The sequence below is a fragment of the Alexandromys fortis genome, unplaced genomic scaffold, assembly GCF_014885135.2.
Source record: "Alexandromys fortis isolate MF-2015 unplaced genomic scaffold, M_Fortis_MF-2015_v1.1 scaffold_115, whole genome shotgun sequence".
NCBI classification, from domain to species: Eukaryota; Metazoa; Chordata; class Mammalia; order Rodentia; family Cricetidae; genus Alexandromys; species Alexandromys fortis.
This window is the reverse complement of record NW_026067989.1, coordinates 2416863-2432783: the sequence shown is the minus strand read 5'-3', so window position 1 is coordinate 2432783 and position 15921 is coordinate 2416863. Positions and strand designations below refer to the sequence as shown.

General features: G+C 43.5%; 1 protein-coding gene across 1 annotated transcript in view; it reads right to left on the bottom strand.

Moving 5' to 3' along the window:
* The window catches only part of Slc24a3 (solute carrier family 24 member 3), a 453633-nt gene that overhangs the window by 370255 nt on the left and 67457 nt on the right, over window positions 1-15921 (bottom strand). The gene's annotated exons all lie outside the window — the stretch shown is intronic.

The following is a 15921-nucleotide window of genomic DNA, read 5'->3' as shown; positions in this document are numbered from 1 at the left end:
GCAGAAAAATGAGCCAGAGTCTATACTTAGAGCTCACCGCAATCATGAGAGGAGAATCATCGAATGCTAATGCTAATAAATCAAAATAACATTTACATTCATTTGAAATGATACCAAAATCATGGGTTACCTATGCATACATACACACGAGGTTAAAAATACCAAATATAAGTCAGACACCTTCATAATAGACAGGTGACTGCTTATGAAGGTCAAAGATCTGGTCAATTAAATATAAAAGATAAAAATTTAAACTGAAATGTTTTATTTCCTGTAGTTGAAAATATTAAATACAGGGAACAAACTATAACTCCAAAACTTGGAGCTTTCTGAGTACCATTCTGATGTGGGATTCCCCTCTGTATGCTGTGAATATGTTTTATTATCATTGATTAAGAAAGAAGCAGTTTTGGCCTATGGCAGGGCAGACTATAGCCAGGCTGGACGAGATATATAGAGAGAGAGCTGGCAGAGTCAGGGAGATACCATGCAGCTGCTGAAGGAGAAAGACGCCAGAACAGAACCTTACCCAGTAAGCCACAGCCTCGTAGCAACACAGAGATGAAGAGAAATGGTTAATTTAAAAGGTAAAAGTTACTTAATAAGAACAAGCAGTGTTGTAATTGATATAATTTTTTTTGTGATTATTCGGGTCTGGGCGGCCAGGAAATGAATGAGCAGTCTCTACCTCCACTAATAAATGTAAAACTACAAAGGGGAATTCCATACCTGACCTTTGATGACTCAGTGCGCATGACTTTGTTTCATGTACAAAAAATTTAAAATATCATATGAAATAAATCTTCAGGGATTTTCAAAACCTGCACGTGAACAGGAATGAATTGTGCCATTAACTGTAGGTTCCAACCCTAATATATCCCATTTTGTGTATGCAAATATTCCAAAACTAGAACTCTTTCAGAAACTTTTCCTGTCCCAAGGGTATATTAAATGTCCAAATTTATTGATTCTGAGAGTAAATACCTAGAAGTTTGGTTATTTCAGTAGGTTTTTGTTGTTGCGGTTTTGCTTCAACAAAGAAAGAATGAATGGAAGGAAGGAAAGAAGGAAGGAAGAAGGAAGGAAGGAAAGAAAGGATGAAGGAATTAAACACTGCCACATGGAAATCTGACAGATTCATTCATGCAATTCTTCTTTCAGCAAAACTTTTTTCCACACAACAGGCAAAAATCCATATCCTGAGGATGTGGTAGTGAGCAAAGCATCCGTGATTCGGGGTTTATCCCTCACTGGGAAACAGCCAGAACTTGGAGAGTGCAACCTTACCAGACTTTCCCTGGCATGGCTTAGGGAGGGGCGAGGTATTGGGAAGCAGCCCTTGGGCATGGCTGGGCTGTAATTCCAGCACCACCCAGCTCTCTCTAGTTGCTCTGGAATGCCTGACTCATAAGCGTGGTACTGGAATTAAGGAGGTTCTGTAGGCAGGGCACTTAGCCCAGCCTTGGCTTCAAGGGGGCACTCAAGAAGTGCCTGGTTCCTTTGTCTCCTCCTTGGACAGAACCTGTGGGCTTTAATATTATGGTAGGAATGCTAAGTGTGCATCGGAAACAACTCATCTAAGAACTGATCACGGATTCAATCTGTTTCCATTTCTTCACAGGTTCAAACACAGCAGCAAACTGATTTTCAGAGCTGGGGAAAGGATGGACATCTGAACATTTGAGAAAGAAGGTGACCAGGGAGGACGGTGGTGAGGACCAGAGGTGAGCAGGGAGGCAACAGTGTTAAGAGATGGAGGCTCTCCAAACCATGTCACAGGAAGAGATGGCTGAAAGACCAAAGCGAGGGAAACCGGAAAATGGAAGAAACTGATAGCTGCCTTTGAAGATATACAAGTGAGAAAGGCTGAAGATGGATGTATTGCACAAACTCAGAACGACATAAAGACAGCTAACTTTGGCTCTTCAAAAGGATGACACTGTTAACCCCAGGCGACTAGCAATGAGAGGCCTGTGCAAGGAGGTAAAGAGTGAACTTCCTGTCACTACAGGTATCCAAGGACATGAAGATACAGCACCTCAGAATGAGGCTCCAAAGGCATCTCCAGCGTGACCTGGGCCACAGGAATTTTTTAAGTTTATGAGTGTTAGAAGCTTATGGCTCTAATGTATGTGGAAAGGCAATCAAATAGCCACAAAGGTGTGCCGCTCCTGCCTCCCCTGGGAGTTGCCCGTTAATCCCTAAATGCCAGCTCCTGCCCTTACAGATCTCCTGCCACATTTCTCCCAAGGAACCCGCGGAGTTGGCCATTTCTGGACTGAACACAAAGTGATGCCAGGGAGAAAGAACACATAGAGGTCCTCACAAGGATTCACCCAGGAAAAACTGAAACACTGTAAGGGAAACCAAGACCTCTGCTGTGCACCCTGCAGCTGGCTACTTCCTAAGGATGCGGTTTTGATTATGGGGCTCATGACCAGAAGTCAAGTTAGCGGGGCTGCAGATACGGTTTAGTGGTCAAGAGCACGTACTATTCCTAGAGAGGACCCGAGTTCAGTTTCCAACACCCACATAGGTTCTCTCACAACCACTTGTAAACCACAGCTCCAGGGAGTCTGACACACTCTTCTGGCCTCTGTACAAGCCCCCACCGACACACACATAGAATTTAAACAATGAAAGTAAAATTTGATCAGTGAAGGCCGGAGTCCAGAGTATGGTAAGTGAAGAACTGTGTGTCATAGCTGCCTTAACCACAGTGATCCTGTCTGTAGGGAGAAGAGAGAAGCTGCTAACAGCCAAACAGCAAACAGACAATCAATCTGATAGTCTGTACGGTACACACCTTCTGTCTGCCTCTAAGTCACAAATAGGGTCAGAAACCTGGAGATTGAGCATCATGGAAAGAGATGTTCCTCCTGTCCCTTCTCCCCTGACCATGACTTCTGGGGAAACAGGAAGTGAACAGTCACTACAAAGGAAGGGGAGTGATGGGCAGTGAGGATCCTTTCTTGGCCTCTGGAGGATCCTCAGGAGTGGGACAGTGGACGCATGACTGCATCAAATGCTGTGGCTACAGAACAAACCAACCCAAGTTGGCAGCGCCAAGGAACCAACCACAGCTGTTTCATTTTTCTCGTTCCTGGTTCTGGAAGTACCTGGGACTTCTCCTTGGGGTCTCTTCTGAAGTTGTCTATCAGATGGGGGCTGTGCCTGGGTCATCCAGGAAGGGTCTCTACTCCCATGTTCAGTTGTTGAGCCAGCTCGGACTGCTGACTGGTAAGCCTGCATGTGGCTTTCCCCTGACACCTTGGTTTTCTCCCAGTGTGATGGCCAGGTTCCAAGATCAACTTATCCCAAGGGAGAGATCCGGATGGAGGTTGCACTGCCTGCAGTTAACTCCTATGTAGAAGGTACACAGCTTCTGCTACATTTTACCTAGCAGACATAAATCACGATGGCCAGCTACAGAGATAGCCAGCAGGCCAAGCCTCTGCACTGGTGGACATGACCTAAAGTCCCATGAGGTACAAACCCTCCCTAGAAACTACACTGTTGTTCCTCTGAGGGATGCACACACCTCCTTCCAGCCTGGGGATTCCCTCCACTGTGCCAAGCTTTGGGCTAAAGAGCATTGCTCTCACAGATGTGCTCCACCTTTGAGAACCTTTAGGAAAAGAAAATCACGAAACAGCTGAATGACAGCTCGGGGTTCCTCACTTTAAACAGACCGACTCTCTTTGAAAAAATGATTTAGGATGAAATACAAATTCCATTTCACACAAGGCAGAGCCTGGTGAGAGATTAAAGCGTTGCCTAAAGTTATGCATCCATTTGCTTTGAACTCTGGAGCCAGAAAAGCCTGTGTATGCCCTACCATTTCACACCCGCCAAGGGCCACGGGGTGGGCAGGATGTTTTCCATGGTACCATCTCCCTAACGTCTACTCAGACCTCAAGGAGTCTTCTCTCTGAGCAACACTTCTAGACATGACTTGCTGATTTTCCTGGATTGCAAAATAAAAGATTTCCTCTGCTGACAGCTAATCCTGTTCCCTGGCAGAAGAATCTGGGGTAGGGTTCTCTTGTAGCTTCTAGTTTTGCAGTTGTGACAAGTTTGGAGCTTCCTCCCGGGTTCCCAGATGTCTGACACAGGGGAGAGGCGGTAAACGATAGAAGGAGGAAGGTGGGTATGTTTTGCGATTTTCACAGACCTGAACCTACCGCTAACTGGGAGCCTTTACCAGCAAACACATTATGAGGCTGGGAGTTCTAGAGGGCCAAGTCTGAGTACTTGCCTTGAGGGGGACAAACAGAAATGGGCACATTCCGAGGAAGGGGATGGAACATGAAAAAATCTCTGGGGTTAGGATGTACTTCCCAGGACATTAGGACATGTGAGGAGGCAGATGAAGGAGATTAGCCAATGGCTATGAGGGCCCTACTTGTCCTTCTCTACCCTCTGCTCTTGGGAACACACACTGGCCCAGCTTCTAACCACCAGAACCTGTGCACTCCTTCCCCCGAGGCATGACTGTTGAAACAGAAGAACTCCAAGGTGTGTCCGCTGTGCCTGTGAATTCTCTTCCACAAGGGCTTTAAAATCCCATTTTGGCTTCTAATTCCTGGGGGGGCTAAGATTTCAGCATGCGAATTTAGGAGAGACAAAGCATTCATATGGCACCCCACTTCCTCCATTCTGTGTACTCACATGTGTGCCTGTCTTTGGAATGTCACCATGGTCAGACCACCCCAAAAGAGGTGACCCATGTTTCACAGACATAGAAACTACTGACCTTCTATGTTTCTGCAGTCTCAAATGCTAGGCTGACTTATTAAATTGAATTATTTAAGGCTGAGTTAAAAGTAGCCGCACAGATGTCCCTCTCCCTTGGTCAGTAGATTGTATTCTCTGACCCTGGTTTCAGATAGGACACTGGCCCCTCTGTAGAATTATTTCCTGTTTCTATCTAGAAAAGGAGCGTTTCTTTAAGATGCCCAGACCAAATGTCTTGGTGCTTATTGGTTCCCAGGGGGATACAATCTCTCAGTAGTTATCATAAGAAATCTACAACTATTGTGTGAAAATGACACAAACTGACATGTCATTTATATGAAAATTTCCAACCCTGCTCTCCCCTTTCAGTTTTAAGAATCTTGTCTTCAATTTTGTCGTCTCAAACATTTTGTTGTGAACATTTGCCAGCATCCAGGAAGGTAGGAAGAATTTTAGAGCGGCCACCTACAGACCACAGACCCAGCATTAAAGTGATGAAAGTTGTATTTTATTGTTTCAGTATTTTCCATGTAGCCTGGCCAGCATCCATTCATTAATCTGTCATATTTTGGTATATTTCAAAGCAATGTACAGAAATTAACGTATCCCCCTCATGTCTGCAATAGGGAGGCTGAGACTGAAGAATCAAGAATTCAAGGCCAGCTTGGGCTACATACTGAGACCAGATGTCAGACAAACTAAAGCTGTACTCCTTCCCATTCATAGACTGATAAATGTATCATTAGCTAAAGTTTATTTTTCCCTTCTTTGGGGGCTACATTTACCTACAGAACGAAGCCCACTAAATTCTACTCTCGGTGATTTGGTCACAGCTATACACTTGTGCATCCAACTACGACAAAACTAAAGACACACCATGACCCCTGGAAGCTCTCCCACGCAGTTTCTTAGAATCTTCCAGGCCCATCTTGCCTCCTCATATCCACATATCGTATTGCTAGCACTATGGAATAGTTCATGCTTGTTCTAGACCTGTGTGGAAGCATGCACTTTGATAGAAGCCTTCTTCGCACACGGCTTTGAGATCCATACGTATTTTGGAGTATAGATACATCCTTAGTTATATATGTACATACATGCAAACATATATCAACACATGTAGATAGCGAATACATTGTGCAGATAGCAAATACCCAATGATAAACTCTCTGGGTTAATGTTAATGAATTGGCTGGGTTTCTTTCTGGAAAAAGCCTTGTAAATTTTGATCATTTTTTTCCTCAGGTACTTACACTAATGTGGTATTGAAAACTTCATCAGGGAGAGAAACTTAGCAAAGACCAGTTACCTGTAATCTCCCCTCTCATCTCTCTCCAAAGTGAAATTGTGGACTGGACTAAGGAAAGGAATGGGGTGTAGGAAACGTCTCTGTGGTTCTTAAGGGCTTATTGCCAGTCCTGTCTCTTTGAGTGTAATGAAGGAAATTCAGCTATAGTAAGTATGAGAGGGAATCTAAGGGATTGAAGGGAGGGGAGTGGTGTGATCCACTGTGTAAACAGCCATGTGGAAGTTTCTGGAAGCCTTCTGGAGCTGGACAGATTCCTTATTACAGTTAACAGTCATAGCATCAGAGAGAAGAAAGAATTCCACACTTGCATCTCCTGAGACATAGAAGCTAAAATAGGAAAAAAAAAAAAACACCAAACAAACAAACAAAAAATTAAAAAAAAAAAACCCAGGCCCTTGCACTAAAGTGAAAATTGTATTAGGGTCATTGAATGGAGTAAGATTCTTAATTTCCAACAAATTCTGTCCCGGGAAAAAAAATCCCTTACCTGTCATTTATGTTCCTCAGTCCCTTACAAGGTGAATTTTAGTAGGTAACTTTTGATTTGTAAATGACCCATATAAAGATAACACATGAACACTTCCATATCCATCCAGTGCCTCAGCTTTCTTTAGGCTCCCCTAGAAGCAGACACCAAGACAAGGATCTGAGTGTTTATTTAGGAGGCTATCCCAGGAAACACCGGAATGGAACAAGCAAGTGATACAGGGACAGGAAGGCACCCAACACACCATGCTTCTTTAGTTGTTACCACTGGTAGGCTTTCATCATCTGCAGAGAGAGCTAGGGAGATAGTTCAGTGGTTAAGAGAACTTTTTGCTCTTGCAGAGGACTAGGGTTCAACTCTGAGGCCCCATGTGGTGGCTCACAACCACTCATTACTCATTTCAGGAGATCCAACACCTTCTTTTGACCTCAACAAGCAGCAGACACATCCTTGATGCCCAGTCAGAAGTTCTGACAAAATATTCATCCACATCAAAATGAAATAAATAAATCTTAAAATAATGTTTGAAAAAGAATCCAGCCCTTAACACCACAGAATATTAGAGTGAGCAGGTGCCATCTACAAAAAAAGGAAGAATGCCCTCACCATACCCCAAATTTGCAGGTACCTCTTCTTTTTACTTTCTAGATTCCAGAAATGTGAGCAACAGATTTCTTTTCCTTAAAGCCAAACAGTCTACAATATTTTGTTACAGCAGTCATATGAGCTAAGACAACAGGAAGCAGAGTCCGGCACATAACAAATCCGACATCATTTGAACCTGTTCACCACCTTTTGGCTCTTCTTCATCACCCGCTGGGATTCATTCCATACACACTACTTAGCAGGCAGGATCTAAAGCTCCAAATCCCCACCAACCGTCTGGATTTGCCCAGAGCAAATGAACAAGATTTCTCATATGCAGAATTCCTGTTTCTCTATAAAAGACACATTTAGTGGCTTATTTTTATGCCCATAGGCTGTTCTTGTGTGTTGTACAGATACTTGGGCAGTTAGAGCTATTTCTATTTTATTCCTAGATTTTTATATTAATATCTGTCAGGTTCACTATACTCTTCTCATGTCCCCCAAATCAGAAAATAATCCATAGTATGAATAGTAAACATCACAGCTCCCTATGTGTCACTCCCTGAGTCCCTGTCTGTTAGATCACTTCGTCACAGCATATGCCCAGGAAACAGGCATCCACTCAACACTAAGCACGTTCTGGGTGTAAAGGACCTGGTGCTCTTTATAAACTCACTGCTGTGAATCTTCTCTGCTGCACAGAGGAGAAGCCAGAGTCCCTGAGATGTTAAACAGCTGTTTTACATGAGTGTCAAAGTCAGAATTCCTCCAGCCTACATCCCTTATTGTAGGATTATAAAATGTGAGCATCCTGCCAGAGTGGTGGCACACACCTTTAACCTTTAATCTCCGCACTCAGGAGGCAGAGGCAGGAGGCTCACTATGAGTTCAAGCCTGGTCTACAAAGTGAGTTCTAGGACAGCCAGGGCTATTACACAAAGAAACACTGTCTCAAAACAAAACAACAACAAAAATCTGAGCATCCCTTATCTTCAGGTTTCCTCATGACATCAAGACAAATGAATAGCAAACTACTGATAAATCCAGCCTACTCTTTGGCTCCCAACCCTTTGCCTCTTTCATTATGGTCTGCAGCACTAGGTGGTCTATAGCCTGCCGTATTTCCTGTCTTGATTCCTTCTCTCTAATCTCAAACGTGTGTAGGATATTGAAGTCTTACTATTGGGCCAGAACTGGGAGCCCAAGGTGAGCTCTGGGTCTTTATATAGATAGGTAAGATACTAGGCTAGCATAAAATCATTTTTTTCTGTGTTTCTAAAAAGGGTTGTCAATATCTAATTCAGGGATTTTATTTTTCTATCATAGAAATGAATGAGAACATATCAGAAGGTCTACTAGCACCCATACAACAAACTATACACATTCATAATTAATGGGTTCTCTATAGTACATTGCAAGCACTATTCTCAACTTAGCTAGGCCTGGCCCTACGTAGACGAGGTAAAGGAGGCCATCAGTCTATTGGCCACTGGAATCCCATTGAAGGAAGTCCCTGTGTCTGTGGAAGTCTCTGTGGTGCATAGCTCAGCTCTGCCCTCTTTGTGTCCCTCAGGCAGACAGCTGAGACTGATTTCGGGATCCTGGAGAAATTACAAAGATGCTCTGGGATGGTGGGGAGGGGATGAGCTGGGTCTCATCTCCCAGACACAGAGCATCACATTCCAGGTCGAAGTGTGACAGGGGAGAGCTGCTTACACCCTAAGGTCCTGCCTTGTTTCCCTTACCTAAGCCATTCCTGCTTCTAAGCCTAAGGAGAGACACAAACTTCACATTTCCTTGAGTGACTCTCATGAGCTAGACAAAGGAACTTCATACCTGAATGCACCCAACAAGCCCCAGAAAACTTGTAAAAGCCCAGATGTCTGGGTCTTCTTCCAGAAGTTCTGATCTAACAGGCCACAAATCCAGCCAAGAAATGACCACTTCTAGAAAGCCCTGAGACCCAGGTTGCTCATGGTTCTGAGGTCCCTGGGAACATGTGGATGAAGTCAAATCAGGGCATTTTGCCAATCTAGATTTGTAGGGATGATTTAAAAGCCTATTGTGCACATCACCAAAGCTAGGGGTGTCAGGCTATCACTTGGCTAGTCTGTCCTCATTCTAGCATCTTCTAGTGGTGGATTCCAGAGAGGTTTCTTCATACATTGAAACCCCAGCTTGGCTTTATCTAAACAATGAGGTAAGCTGTGCAAAAGGATAACTTCCTAGTGAGAGATTCAAATGAGTGTCCCCATTACCCTATATAGATTGCTGCTACAGAAATGACAGAGGAGAGAGAAGTTAAGACCCAGAGGGCTAGAGACATGAACTAGCATTTGATCCTGAGCCAGGAGGGAGGCATCACTGCTTAGGCAACACAGGTCTAGTCAAGAGATACAATGGAGCTACAATGGGTGGACATAAAATTAGGTGCTGTCAGTCACCCCATTTCTGTGCTTAGGACCTCTTCAAGTAGGTGAGGATGTTGCCCACCATTCTGGAGATGCCTGAGATGCAAGCTTTGGTGAAACTGTCCATGGATGGCATGGGCTGGTATGCCTGGGTTCAACCCTGCATTGAAGCTTCACTCTTAGACTCAAGGTAGAAACAAATGCAGGAAGTAATGAGACTGAAAAGTATAAGCTATGAATCATGAGACAGTTCAGACAGCACTGCTGAAGTATTTCTAGGGAGTAGAAACCTGTTCCTCAAGTAACATTTTAAACATATTACCAATACAAGAACATAGATATATTGAAGGATGGAGTTTTATATTATCTGTTGAGTAGAGGGGGCAGGAAATGAAAAATATGTAGCTCACAATCCTTCTAATCCTAGGGATTACATTAGATGTATTCAATGTGGTACAGGGATGGTCAGGGTTGGGAACAGAGAGGAAGTTTAAAAAGTCGGTGTTGGTTTAATCTTCTTTTCAGGCCACTGAGGCTTTGGTGTCAGGGTCTAGAAAAGGGAACAGTAATAAATATTTCTATGAAGGGTCAAAGGATAACTAATTTTGGCTTCACACACAATATTGTCTGCTACTACTCAATTAAGCCCTAATAAACAAGAGCAGCCACCGACCACACATACATGGGTGTTCGTGACTGTTTTCTAATAAAACTTTATTCATAAAATATAGTTAACAGTGCCATTTTATCCAAGGGCTTTAGTTTGTTGAGACTGACTTTAAGGGAAGGGATTTGGAAGAGACTAGAAGTAGTAATCCATCTAATTCCCCTCACCATTATGATTCTGGACTTGCAATTATTTACTTACCAACTGGCTTCATAGGAGACCCATTCCTAAGCTGGAGGCCTGAGCTGGGTGCATTTGTTTCAAGGGCCAAAATGTTCCAGTCAGCTAATGAACATCTAATACTCTGAAAAGCCAAACATGCTTTACAAAGAGCCCCCAAAGCCTTACATCAAAGGACGGTTTATCATCCTTTGCCTGCTTTTCAGAAGAATTCCAGACACCACTTACCAGATTATGTTAGAGAACAGTTTACTTTTAAAAAAGAAAGGTCTCAATAAAATGTCTTGAAGATCATAAAGGGATGTCAACGTCAGAAGAAATGCAAGGGAGATGGCCCTTTCCTGGGGGAGCCCATGTCTTTTAAACTTGTGATGACTCGGAAGTAGAAAGCCCCCCACTCCCTTTCATCCTGTTCGTCTACAAACTGGCCTCTTTTGGCCTTCTAAAGCCAGAAGTCCATTGAGTGATTCCTCTAGGTATTGTCTTCTCACCGCTTGACCTGTGAGAATGGCGGCTTGTTGCTGAACTAGCCTGAATACTGTAGCTATCCTTGGAACAGCCTGGATAGCTGGCCAGGTTCTCATGTGCCTGAAAACCCTTATAGTGAATGCAAATGCTTCTGTCAGCCTGCCTTCTTCTCCATTTCTTTAAGGAGGATAAAGGAAGATGCAACTCATTGCATGCACACAATGACCACTGAGGACCTATGCACACCTGTACACACCTTGGTCTTGTAACACAGGTCCAGATGTCTTTCTTACCTCTTCAGACCTTAGGCCCAACTAAGCTAAGGGGTGGAGTGAGCCAGGAGCGGAACTTCTCTATCCAAAGGGCCTCATTCCAAAGCCTATCACTTCAGCTCTTTTCCTCCTTCCAAAGTTTATTTCAGAGAGAGGACCCTAAGAAGAAACTCATTTCCTCAAATTATCAGAGGACTGAAAACGAGGATGATGGGGGTTTCTGAAGACCCAACTGCAAAGTATATAAATAAAACTCTGCCAATCGTCCACTGACTTATAATAAAGAATGCATTTCTGCTGTACTTGTCCACCACCCTCAATATTACATTTAGCTAACTTAATTTTCTGTGGCTCAAATTTATTCAAAGTGAAATTTCTCTTAATAGGTCATCTGAATAAACAATTTCAAGTGTTATTTGCCAAAAAAACAATATGTTTCCAGGCTTCAGATGAAATCGGCAGTGTCAGGCTAAGAAAACAGCCTCAAAAATTCACAGAGAGCTGGAACAATTGAACAAAAAATTGGAGCCTGGAGGTCAGTCTTTACACTCGGTTCTGGAAGGGGAAAAAAATGATAGGTTTCTACTAAAACCAGGGGAGATGAAATGTGCCATTCTCACAAGAATTAAAAAATGCCTAACATAATATATTCTAAAAAGTGGCACGTATCATATAAAGACTAAGACACCCCAATACTGCCAGACCAGTCACATAGAACATTATTATTTCATAAGAGGCTCTGCACTCTGCTTCTCCTGGCCTATAAATGGGGTGCTCTAGGCTATTGGTTATCATGGTATTTTATTTGTGTTTTAATAAATCAGGCTTGCCTAAAGATCAGCGTGCAGAGCTAAGCCACTAGAGGTCAGGGAGTGGTGGCACATACTTTTAACCAAGGACTCAAGGCCACCCTGGGCCATGTAAGATTGACTCTGTCTAAAAGAGAAACCGAGCTCACACAAAGCTGATCCCAGCACTTGGGATCATGCACCTCTTAATCCCAGCACTAAGGAAGTGGGGGCAGGAGTAGCATGGCTGGGTGGAGAGAGAACTATAAGGCAGAATGAGACAGTTGCAGGAGAGGTCTGGTGGAGAGCACTGCAGTCGGCAGTCACATTGAGGACAGGATGGCCCCTTTGTTTGTCTGAGCCTTGGTAGAGGTAAGAACTCTCTAGCGGCTTGGCTGCTTTGCTTTTCTGATCTTCAGCTTGAACCCCAGTCTCTGTCTCTGGGTTTTTATTATTCGTGCTACAGCTGTCCTTCAGGGAGAAGTAAGGAGAGGCGGAGAGAGAAAGGGAAGAGAGGGACAGGTGAGGAATGGGGGAGGAGAAAGGAAAGGGAGGAGAAGGCTGAAATGCTTTTGGAATTGTGCAAATGCAAGGAAGTTATTAGGACAAGCAGGAGGCTGACTTGGAGTCGAAGTTTGGTCAGTCTCTATTCTGGAAATGTCTCTGAATTAGTGGGCTTGTGTAATGGAAGGGATGAAAACTGGAGTTCTATTTCATAGTTGAAGAAATGGAGCTCTGAGAAGCACACCAGTTCCATGACAACAGAAGGAAACAAATGTCCTAATTTTACTGCTAGAGCCCAAATCTATAGGCTTCCTCTACGGGCCTCTAAAGCGAGGGTTTCCAAGGACACAGTCTGGGAACTGAAAACGGTGACAACATAAAGTGACAACAGACTGTGCTCTGGGACAAATGTTACATTAACTCTTGCTTATGACCTTGACACCTTGGCTCACATGGCTACGGCTCAACTGGCACCCAGCATGTTCCAGTTCCTGTGCAAACAATCACCCCTCCAAGCACAGAGGGAACCCCCATCCATAGTCCCTGTCAAGGCAGGGCCACTGCTGGCATCACCAATAAGAAGGGAAAGAGTCCAGAAACCGCAGGCTCCCTTCCTCGCTCCGACACGAAGACTTCTGAGAGCAGACACCACTGTATTCAGCCAGCACAATGATATTCGTTGTGTTCAGAGCCTCTTAAAGGAAAATGAACAAAGATTGGGGAATGGATCCGCCACAGCTCACTCCAAGCTAAGTCCTCACAACTCAACGAGTCAGAGGTAGAGATCACACAGCAGCTCACAGTTTCATTTATTTTGGTTTCCTACAGTCAACTATGGTCCAAAAAATATTAAATGAAAAATTCCAGACATAAGCAATTCATAACTTTTATTATAGTACATTGCTATAATTACTCTATTTTATTAGCAGTCCTTATTATCCATCTCTATTAAATTAAAGGTTATTGTAGGTATTCATATATAAGAAAACTATATGTGTGTATATATGTATATATATTTACATATATATATTATAAATATAGTGTTCTCTGTGCTTTCAGATAGCTACTAGGAGTATTCAGTATACCCCCATGGAATGGGGGTCGATGGCACTATTAAATTAATAACACTAAATCACAGCCTTATCTGTGATTTGGCTTTTATTTCTGTCCCATAAAATAATACCTGTTCATCTTCGGAAGGCCCTGAGCCAGCTATTTCCTGCATACCCAGCATGCTTGGATCACACCACTCTTAGTCATGGAGGTCAGTGGAGAAGATGGCGCTATTTACCAGGACAGGTTCTTCCGAGCTTGTCTGCAGATAAGAGCACTTGATTCTCACAGTCAGCTCTGGACCACTCGAGAGAGTGGGCAGCTGACAGACCTAGACTGACCATCTCTTGTGGAGGAGTAGCAACGGCACTGTGGCTCTAGGGATCATCTGAAATGGGGAGACAGACACCTTCCAACACCCATGGGGAGCTCGCAAGTCGACTCATGCAAGGTGTCCTAAACGGTGCATACTCTGTGACGTCAGTACCAGTTCGCACTTGTGAAAGAGCAGATTCTTGCCATAATTTCCGAGGAGTCGATGGGCTAAGATAACCTGGTTACATTGCCCACAGCCCATAGGTCCCAAGCTAGAATTCAAACCTAGGTGTGACTCCAAGATCTAGGCCTGAAGGTTGGAAAGGGAGATCACAGATTCGCACATCTACTCTTCACTCTTGAGATGTCTGCAAGTGAGCTAGTAAGGCAGAAAATGAGTCTGGAAATTTTAGACCATCCTGCCCATTCATCCCTCCCATGCTGATAAACATGTCTGAGGACCTGTGCTGCCCAGTTATAGCAGCTACCGGTCACATGCAGCAACTGGATATGGGACATATGGCTAAAACACAAGGGAGCATCTAAAGCATCTGCATGTTTTGTTTTATGTTATTTTGGTGCATTTGATTTAATTTTAAGTGTATGTGTATTTAGTCTACATGTATGTTTGTGTACCATAGATATGCCTGGTGCATGCAAGAGCCAGAAGAATATATTGAATTCCCAGAACTGGGATTACAGACATGTGAGTGCCAGGAATCAAAACTGGTTTTCTGGAAGAGCAGCCAGTACTCTATCACTCAGCCTTCTTTCTCTTTCGCCTTAGCCATTTGATTTAAATTGTCACTGAATATTATCATCCAGGGTGCAGTTAGATACATTTCACAAAAACAGCATTCAGGAAAGGAAGTGGTCCCCCACAGTTTGCCAAGGGAGAGGAAGTTGAAAAATGCAGGCCCCAACATGCTAGAATGTGAACAGGGCTCCCTGCTTCAGGCATGAAAATCCTCCCTATAGCTTAGTTCAGAGTCAAGGTCCCAAAGTGAATCCCTTTAGTCTACAGATGAGTAAGATAGGATTATCAATTCTGGTACCATATTCCTTTGTAAACATTATTTGTAATGTTTTATGAGCATATAATAATTGTGCCAATAATGGGTTTAATTATGACATTTCCATACATGCACATCACAGTCTTCCCGGTACAGCATGCCTGAGCTCTCTTTCACTGCCTCCTCTCTTCTTCCGAAAACCTTTCATCTCTTCTTCTCTGGACCCCCCCCCCCCCGCCCAACAACTCCAGTAGATGCTAAGTTTGTGGGTTTTTTAAAAAAAATCAATCTGGACATTTTTGTTATCTATGAAGTTGAGCCATTATTACCTTGAAATGGCTTTCTATGTGCCTAAAGTTTCTACCCCTATCCTCTGTGAGGAAGACATTCCTTATAGAGTGAACAATGCCACACATGGCAAGACTGCCTGCCTTCTTCCTACAAACAAAGCCACACCAGCAGGAAAGAGAATCCTTCCTTTTCCACCAACCCTGCAAATAGACACACGCAAAGAGGGGTCTTCATCATCACATCACATTGCGCCCCACTCTTTCCACCACAGAGGTAGAAATGAGATTTCTACTGCTGTGATTCCTGTCTTCCTATGTCCTACTTACCATTTGCCTCCTAATTGAAGATATCCATTGAAAACTGTTTGGCTACCAGACAAGATGTCCAACAGAGTCCTTGGAGTAGAACCTGCACTTTTCCTCCCCTGTCTGTTCAGGCCAATCTTTGATATGTCTGTGCTTTTCAGGTCATACATGACTATCCACTCAGCAAGGCCCTTCAGACCCATCAAGGCCATTTTCATTTATAAATTGCACATGTTTCACTGACCTTTGAAAGTGTTCCTTGTGAGCCTTTAATAACAGCACACAGTAACCATTTGCCCTCCAATCTAAGTACCATATGTTATATAGTATTTTGGGGTAGACATACAAGTATCTGGTCTTCATTCTTTCCATTTCTATTTGAGAAATGATTATTAAGATGCTTGGCATGGTAGAAAAAGATCCTTCTACTCATTTTTTTCCAAAAAGGAGTAGACACATATGACTTCTCGAAACACTTTCCATATCAAAAGATCTAAGGCCCTTGGGAGCACAATGACAACTCTCTATCCCCA